The sequence below is a fragment of the Mus pahari genome, chromosome 10, assembly GCF_900095145.1.
Source record: "Mus pahari chromosome 10, PAHARI_EIJ_v1.1, whole genome shotgun sequence".
Lineage (NCBI taxonomy): Eukaryota > Metazoa > Chordata > Mammalia > Rodentia > Muridae > Mus > Mus pahari.
The window spans coordinates 65624397-65633911 of NC_034599.1; the positions used below are offsets into that span (position 1 = coordinate 65624397).

At 37.8% G+C, this 9515-nt stretch overlaps 1 protein-coding gene and 1 pseudogene across 1 annotated transcript in view; both read left to right on the forward strand.

Moving 5' to 3' along the window:
- Nucleotides 1–9515, forward strand: part of Adam10 (ADAM metallopeptidase domain 10) — a 116494-nt gene that overhangs the window by 37842 nt on the left and 69137 nt on the right. The gene's annotated exons all lie outside the window — the stretch shown is intronic.
- On the forward strand, nucleotides 7347–7635 carry LOC110327225 (annotated as a pseudogene).

Below are 9515 nucleotides of genomic sequence, written 5' to 3' on the forward strand. Positions count from 1 at the left end.
GGACTACTCCCAGGCGAATACCCCTCCTCGGGCGGGGAAATGTGCTGGTGCCAACTCCCTGGAGTTGGAGCTGCAGGTGTATGCTGTGTGGGTGCTGGGAATTGACTTCGGTTCTCTTCAGAGCAGCCATTGCTCTTAAGCACTAAGCTGTCTCTTTAGCCCTGCTTGTTTTCTATATATGTGTTTTCTTCTTCACAGGCAAGCACTTTGTTATTTAGTATTGCTCAGTATATTTCGTATCTGATCTAGGTGTTTTTGGAAAGATGTTAATGGATTAATCAAAAGATTAATTTGAAGATATTTCTTTATACTAAAAAAAATTAGGGCTAGCAGTTAGTAGCTAAATAGAATTTTATGACTCTTAGTTTTAGGTATTATTAAAAATCATCCATTTTTTATTAGTACCATAAAATAATATCATTAGCTTTTCTAACTTTAGTAACCTCTCAAAATAAACTTACTACTGTGTCCCCAAATATATGTACTATTGTCTTCCTCAATAAACAGAGGAGGAGATTTCAGTAGCTGCCTTTGTTTTGGATGCCACATTGTTGTATAGGTAGATTTTTATTAGGTAAGTTACATATTTTATATTTGACAAACCAAATCTCTGGTTCTTTTATGTGTCTGTGAGTGAGAATGAGTAACCATGCAAGTATGCAGTCATCTACAAAATAATTTGATTGTTGGTTAAAAGTGACCTCTATGATTTAAGCCCTGACTGATAGGACCATAAACATAGAGCTAATAGGAATGGTAAGGTGTGCAGAAGTTGTTGCAAAGAAGGGAAACTTGCTGTGGTGTTTTGGAGATGCAATACTGTGGAAACTTACAGGAGTAGCGCATCTCATTGAGGTGATGGTTTGATGATGTAGCGTCTCCCTTTCTTTGAAATAGAAAATACAAAGTGATGAAGCTATTTAAGAAATTATAGATTTCTTACTAGATATATTTCCTCTGAGTTATAAGAAATGCTAAAACCAGGTGTGATGCTACGTGACTGTAATCTATTCCCTGTACTCAAGAGATCCAGGAAGGAGGATCTCATGTTCTAGAACAGTGTATTCTACAGAACAAGATCCTGTCCCAAAAACAAATTAAAATACTAGTTAAATAAATTATAACATCTCTAATAGGATATGCATCTGTGTAAAGAGTAACTTGCATTTTACTTTTATAAATGATCTTTTGTATGTTTCTCTTTGATAATGACTACACTATAAGGAAGACTTTGAGTTACCCTTAACTGTAGCCACATCTATAAACATTGACTGTTATATGCATTGTGGCTAGAGTACTTACCTACTTTTTCAGCCTTTTAAAGATATCAATAAGCCAGGCGGTGGTGGCGTACACCTTTAATCCCAGCACTCGGAAGGCAGAGACAGGCGGATTTCTGAGTTCGAGGCCAGCCTGGTCTACAAAGTGAGTTCCAGGACAGCCAGAGCTATACAGAGAAACCCTGTCTCGAAAAACAAAACAAAACAAATAAGTTTATTTATCTTAATTGCAAACCAGGGCCCAGTCTCTCAGAACCAGGTAAATTATGGAACATGTTGAATACAGAACAGCTCACATACGTAACGATTTTGCTTGCACTGTGTCTTAGGGTTTTCATTGCTGTAAAGACATACCATGACCAAGGCAACTTTCATAAAGAAAACAATTAATTGGGGCTGGCTTACTGTTTCAGAGGTTCAGTCCATTATCATCATGATGGGAAGCATGGCAGTACCCAGGCAGACATGGTACTGGAAGAGGAGACTTCTACATCTTGATCCTACAGCCAGGAAGAGACTGTCTCCTGCAGGCAGCAAGGAGGAGGCTCTTGGCAGAGCTTGAGCATTATATATGAAACTTCAAAGTTCTGCCTCCAGAGTGACACACTATCTCTAACAAGGCCACATCTCCTCCAATAAGGCCATACCTTGTAGTAGTGCCACTTCCCATGGGCCAAGCATATTCAAGAGTTTATTTATCTTATTTGAAAACCTGCATTATGATTAGACAAATATTGCATTGTATTATTGCATTATGATTAGACAATTATGATTTGAATTTTTTAGAAGTATTCCAGCCTCTATATGTTCAAATATTAAAGTCCTTTTTATAAATAAGCATATGAACAAACTTTCAACTTTGTTTAATAATAAAGTCTTTTGGGGAGCAGGGCGGGGGGAGGGTATAGGGGACTTTTGGGATAGCATTTGAAATGTAAATGAAGAAAATAATAAAATAATTAAAAAAAATTAAGGCCTCCCCCCCCCAGGCCAGGCATAGATAGGTGGTGTACTCCTTTAATCCCAGTGCTCAGGAGGCAGAGGTAGGTAGGTCTCTGAGTTTGAGACCAGCTTGGTCTATGTAGTGAGTTCCAGGATAACCAGGGCTGTGTAGGGAGTTACTGTTCCCAAAAACCAAACCAAAATAATGTGTGTATGTGTGTGAGTGTGTACTCATGCAGTTTTTTTTCAAGCCTAAGTTTTTTTTCCTTTCTCCCTTGAGGCAGGGACTTATATATGTTAGGCTGGTCTTGGTTGAACTTGCTACAGAGCCAAAGATGACCATCAGCTTCTGATCTTCCTGCCTCCATATCCCCACTGTTGAAATTATAGGCGTATGACCATACCCGGTTTATGCAGTGTTGGGGCTTGAATTGAAGTCTTTGTGTATGCTAGACAAACACTCTACCACCTGAGGTATATACCCAGCCCACATCTTTGTGGTTTTTTGAGACAGGGTCTCACTCTGCATCTCAGGATAGCCTAGAACTGAAGATAGTGATCATGCTGGCCTTGAAACTGTGGCAATTCTAGCTTCCTTAGCCTCCAGAGTGCAAGAATTACAGGCATGAGCTACCCTGCCTGGCTTCTAAGCCCAAAATTAAGAATTCTACAAAAAGGTATTGCTCTTGAAATAGAGATGAAAGTTTGTGAAAAGTGCTACTTGAGCCAATACTACAGTTGTTGAAGAAGGTATTTTAAAAGAATTTACCAATTAGGTACTAAGGTAAAATACATCAAAGATAATTTGCTTAGAATAATACATTTTCTGGATTTCTGAAATGTTTTCATTTGGATAAATGGGATTGCTTAGTTAGTGCTATATTTATACCAATTATGACTGTTTCCTTTTTGATTATTTTTAAACTTATTTTATTAGATATTTCCTTCATTTACATTTCAAATGCTATCCTGAATGTCCCCTATACCCTCCCCCCACTCTGCTCCCCTGTCCACCCACTCCCACTTCTTGGCCCTGGCGTTCCCCTTTATGGACATATAAAGTTTGCAAGACCAAGGCATCCACTTCTATATTTGCCAGGCATTGGCATAGCCTCACAGAGATAGCTATATCAGTGTTCTTTCAGCAAGATCTTGCTGGTATATGCAATAGTGTCTGCATTTGGTGGCTGATTATGGGATGGACCCCCGGGTGGGGCAGTCTCTGGATGGTCCATCCTTTCATCTTAGCTCCAAACTTTGTCTCTGCCACTTCTTTCATGGGTATTTTATTTCCTATTTTAGGGAGGAATGAAGTATCCACGTGTTGGTCTTCCTTATTCTTGATTTTTTTTTGTGTTTTGGAGATTGTATCTTGGATATTCTCCCACATGTCCCTCAACAGAGGAATGGATACAGAAAATGTGATACATTTACACAATGGAGTACTACTCAGCTATTAAAAACAATGAAGTTATGAAATCCTTAGGCAAATGGATGTATCTGGAGAATATCATCCTGAGTGAGGTAACCCAATCACAAAAGAACTCACTTGATATGCACTCACTGATAAGTGGATATTAGCCCAGAAACCTAGAATATCCATGATTATTTTGTTTTATTGTGTCCAAATGTTCATGTCTTCCCTTAAGAACTTGAGGTACAGAGCCTGAGTCTTACTTACGTTTTTACATATGGTTGTAATGAGGGGAAGGAAGGAGGGGAAGAAGGAAGGAATAAATATGAAAATATCCAGAATATGCAGAAATGGCAGATGCATCATATTCTAAGACATAGAATTTTTCTAATAATTTTGGATAATTTGTGCTTCTCAATCCTTTTCTTCATGCAATAGTGTATAATGTACCAGAAACTTGTTTTTCTATATTTTTCTATATTCCTTTTAAATACTAGCTGGAGACATGTTGCATCTTGCTATAACTATCATATAGTCCTACCTTAACTATCATGTTCCATGGTTTGACTACCATGCATTTTATGCTTCTATAATGCCAGTGGACTATAATCTCCCAAGGAATTTAATTGATGTGGTTTGTAAAATGTGGTTTGTGTGCTACCTTAAATCTCATTTAAGTCTTGATTTTGCAGTTCTGCATTTTGTGATGTAATAACTCCATAGATTAGTTGGCTATGTCTTGGGCTTTGTTTCTGCCATATCATGAGTTGGGTAGAAGAAAAACCCATCCCTTCAAAAGCATTTATTTATGTAGTGTATGTGTGTGTTTTGTGTGTATGTTTCTGCACATGCATATGAAAGTAGGAGAACAACTCTTAAGTTGATTCTTTCCTTTCACCTTTACATGGGTTTTGAAGATCAAACTCAGGTTTTAGTAAGATATGTGTTTTATGAGCCCTTAGCTGTTGAATCATCTCAGCAACTTTGTGTGTGTGTGTGTGTGTGTGTGTGTATGTGTAAGAGACAAGGTCTGGCCTTGCACTAACAGCAGTCCTCCTGCCTCTGCTCCTAAGAGCTGTTTTACTTGTTTTATTATGTAGCTTAGACTAGCCTGGGTCTCACTATGTAGCATAAGTTGGTATGGTACTCACTTTGTAGTTCAGGTTGCCCTTGAACAAGTGTAATCTTATCTCATTCTTATAAGTGCTATACTTCTTGTGTTTGTGTGTAAGTGTACACATTTGTACGTCCATGTTTATGAACATGAATATAGAAGTGAGAAGACAACCTTGGATGTTGTTCCTCAGGTGTACCCTATCTCTTTTTTTGAGGCATGTTATTCACTGGTCTACAACTTGCCAAATAGGCTAAGCTTGTTGACCAAGGAGCCCAAGCGATTCTCCTGTCTCTGTTTCCCATTGCTGGGCCCAGCTTTTTCTTTTAAAATGGATTTTGGGGATCAAATTCAAGATTTTGTATGCCTAATGTACCAGTCAGTCTAGGAGGAACAATTGTTATTAATTCTGTGGTGATTACAGGGATCCTGTGAATTTTGATTTGGATAATTTCTTTCTTATGGAACGAAGTAAAATCATATTTTGCTTGACCCTGGTAAAGAGGTTCTATCTATGTATTTGACTCCCAGATGTTTTTTGTTTGTTTCCTCCAATTTCACAAAGAGCTTACCCTCACCAGTCAGTCTGAGTAACTCTTTGATTTTTATCTTGAAGGCCTTTTTTGTTGATAGAATAAATATGGTGAAGGTGGGGTACCTTTGGCAGGTAGTGCCATTGTGTGCTATTAAGAAATTATGCCATGCAACAGATTTAATCTTGGATAGGAGGGAGAGCGAAAGGCTTTTTAGGAGTGGGGACATGAGAGAGAAACAGAGATAGGGACAGAGAGAGTGAACAAGACACAGAATGAGAGAGAGAGAAAGAATAAAGGAGATAGAGGCAAAGAAGGAATGGGAGATATGTGGGGTGCCTGGGACCCTTTTTGTACTGCACATGTTACATGGTTGGAAATGCCTAATTGCTAACACTGGTCATTTTGCCCAAATTGATATTGGCTGACATCCTGAGACAGAATATTCAGCCTGTTTTACTTCTTTGATCTGCCTCTTTTAGGCTCCCATTATTTATACATTTTCAAATTTCCCACTATTGGTTATGCTTTTTCATTCAGTTCTTTGATTTTTGCTAGAAGGCCTGCATTTTGCCAATTGTGATTCCTCGTACATCCTAAGCAGGCGATTTATAACTTGGTATTGTGAGAAGGTCATTGGCTGGCTAAATACAGATGACTGGTCAGACCCAGACTCTAGTTTTACTTGTGCTGTATTCATGTTACTGTTCTCTGACTTGTGAAATTATTAAACTTATGTTTTTCTGCTTAATTTGTGGTATTTTTGCCTTTGTTTACAGTCCGTAGAGCCTTAGAACTCTGGTGGATGATACCCAGGGTGCACAGAGTGATTCTATCTTGTACTTCTACAAAACTCTTCTGCTTATTCTTTATATATGTTACTGGGATGCATAGTAACCTTATCATAGGAGACTTGAAAAAAAAACTTCTTTTTTTTTTTAAAAAATTATTCTTTAAAGTCCAGACTTTATCCCCCTCCTGGTACACCCTCCAACTGTTCCATATCCCATACCTCCCCCTCACTCCTGTCTCCAAGAGGATGTTCCCCACCCCCATCCCACCAGACCTCCCCACTCCCTGGGACCAACTTTTCTATTTAAAAAATATATATATGTTACTGCAGTTGTGAATGGCTCAGTAAAGACACTTGCTGACAAGCCTGATAGCCTGAGTTCAATCTCTGGAACCCACGTGGTTCAAGGAGAACAGAATCTCAGTGTCTTCCAACTTCTACATGTGTGTATTCACACACACACACGTAAATGATATGAAATGTAATAAAAAGTATACTAGTGAAAGCAAACTCATAATATTTGATGCTCATTTTTGCAACTTACCTTTTATTTTTTAAATTAGCATGTAAGAATATTTTTGTTAAAACTTTTACGTTTGGACATCATGTGTATTGCTCATATTCACTCCTACAATAGAAATGGAAAGAAAATATAGATAGAGTGACTATCTCAAGCACCTTTATAAGACAGAGAAAATGAACATCTGGAGATGGCAGACATGTCTCTTGAATGCTTTGTGGTTTAAATGAGAAATATTCCATAGGATTATGTATCTGAATACTTGGTCCCAGCTGGTGGTTCTGTTTGGGGAGGTTATGGCCATCTGTTTTCTTTTCAGAGTTGCTTTACTGGTCTAGGTCCTTTGTATGTCATCGTGTTAGAGCTGACTTGTCAGCATTTACAGCCAAACTTGCTGTTTTGATGGAGACTGATATATCTTTAGATAACTTGGAAAGTTGATAGCTTTTTGGAAGGAGTGCTAAGTCTTGATACTCAGGACCTCGTGTCCTAAGCACACATTCTATCACACTGTACACCCAGTCCAACAACACTACAGTGTCTTCATTTCCTGAATCTGATACCTCTATTTATTTAAGTCTTCTTTAGTTTCTTTGAATTTTTTTTTTCTAAAGAGATTTCAGTGTAGAGACATGATACATCTTTTGTTGAATTTACTCCTAACCACTTTAAAAATGCTATTGTACAGAGAGCAAAATGTCTGTTTTAGGGTTCTAGCATTTATGGTATTGACTTGGGAGTGAATTAAAAATGGGTGATGTTGAGAAAGGCAAGAACATTTTAGTTTAGAAGTGTGCCACAGTGTGAAATGGGAGGCAAGCATAAGGCTGGACCAAATCCCCATGATCTGTTGGGCAGAAGACAGGCCAGGCTGCTGGATTCTCTTACAGATGCCAGCAGGAACCAAGTCACCACCTGGAAAGAGGATACCCTGAGGGAGTATTTGGAGGATCCCAAAAAGTACATCCCTGGAACAAAAATTATCTTCACCGATATTAAGAAGAAGGGAGAAAGGGTATACCTAATAGCTTATCTTTAAAAGGCTACTAACAAGTAATTCTACTGCCTTATTTATTACAAAACAAATGTCTCTTGGGTTTAAAATTATACTATAATTTAATGCATACACCAAAATTCAGATCATGAATGGCTAAATGTTTTTCTTGTACAGTCCTAATTTAAGTAAAACTGGCTTGTAGTAATAAGAAGAGGATCTTTTTAAAAATAACAATCTCAGCTGCATTCTTGGTATGTACTGCTCTTCCTTTCTCAAGAGTGAACTTAATTAGTAATGTTCCACTTTCCAAAAAGATGGGGGTGTCACCGCAAACCTATTAAATAGTTTTATAATTAGATTTATAAAACTGGGCATATGAGTATGTTTAAACACTGGGAAAGTTCTATCACTATCTCAGAAACAAGAAGACTTATTTGTGTTTCAGTTTGTGTTCACTGGCTTGTTACAGGCAATGGTTAAATACCAGGAGGGCAACTATCTATTCTGGACAATGCTGATTTAATTAGAATTCCCTATGTCAAGTATGCTGTCTTTTACCACTGAAAGGCACTTTCTGTGGTTTTTGTATAATATCAAATAAAGAGTATATAACATTTTAAAAATATACTATTGTAGTTGAGAATGGTGGCACACATCTTGAATTTCCTAGTACTTGGGAGGCAGCAGCAGGTGGATCTCTGTTTATATATTGAGTTGTTGTGCTATTTGGTACCTTCATTTACTGTTGAAAAGAATTGGCAAGTGCAAAATACCTTTTTATTTCTACCTTAGGGGAAGAATGATTGGTCTTTAATATTAAAATATGTTAGCAATATTTTGCTAGGTTAAGGAAGCTCTGACTCTTGTTTTCTATCAGTTTTTATCTTGAGTGAGTGCTGAAAATTTCAGTTGCTTTTTCTGCAAGTAATGATATCACTGTGTGGGTTTTCTCTCCTTTGAATACAGTCAGTCAGTTACATTGATTTTTTTTTTTACACATTTTTAAAAAGATTTATGTATTTATTTTATGTATATGAGTACACTGTAGCTGCCTTCAGACATACCAGAAGAGGGCCTCAGATTCCATTACAGATGGTTGTGAGCTACCATGTGGTTGCTGGGAATTGAACTCAGGACCTCTGGAAGAGCAGTCATCTTACCCACTGAGCCATCTCACCAGCCCTACATTGATTTTTAAATGTAAACCTACCTTACTCATGAATAAGCTAAGTTGACCATGAAATATTTTTATTAAGGTACTTTTCTGGTTTCTCTGGCCAAATACCTGGTAAGAAGCAGTTTAAGGGAGGAAGGATTTCTCCGGGCTCATGGTTTGAGGGCACATCATGACAGAGACGACACAGCAGCAGGAGTAGCTCACAACAAGTGATGGCAGGAGCACCAGGCTGCTTGCTTACACTTGTACAGATCAGGAATCAGAGAGGTAGACCGAACCAGGCCTGCCTCTCAGAGATGAGGCCCTATAACCGAAAGATTCTCTACTCAGTTCTCATTCAGACCACATGATCATTTTTTATATTGCCATTTCCTTCTTGTCTTTTTCCTCATAGTTTATTTTCTCCTAATAATGCTAACATGCTCCCCCTAATTCAGTGGTTCTCAATCTGTGGGTTGGGACCCCTTGGGGGGCACATATCAGATATCCTACATATCAGATATTTGCATTATGATTCATAACAGCAAAATTACAGTTGTGAAGTAGCAACAAAATAACTTTATAGTTGGGGGTCATTGTGTTATATCTTAAGGTTGTCTTTGTTTTGTTTTCTATCTTTTTGTGGCACTGGGCTAAAATACAGGGCCTTGACGTATATACGTTAGGTAGTGCTTTATCACTGAACTATACTCGTAGACATTAAGATGTTAATTTACATTTAGTTTTTTTTGTTTTTTTTTTGTTT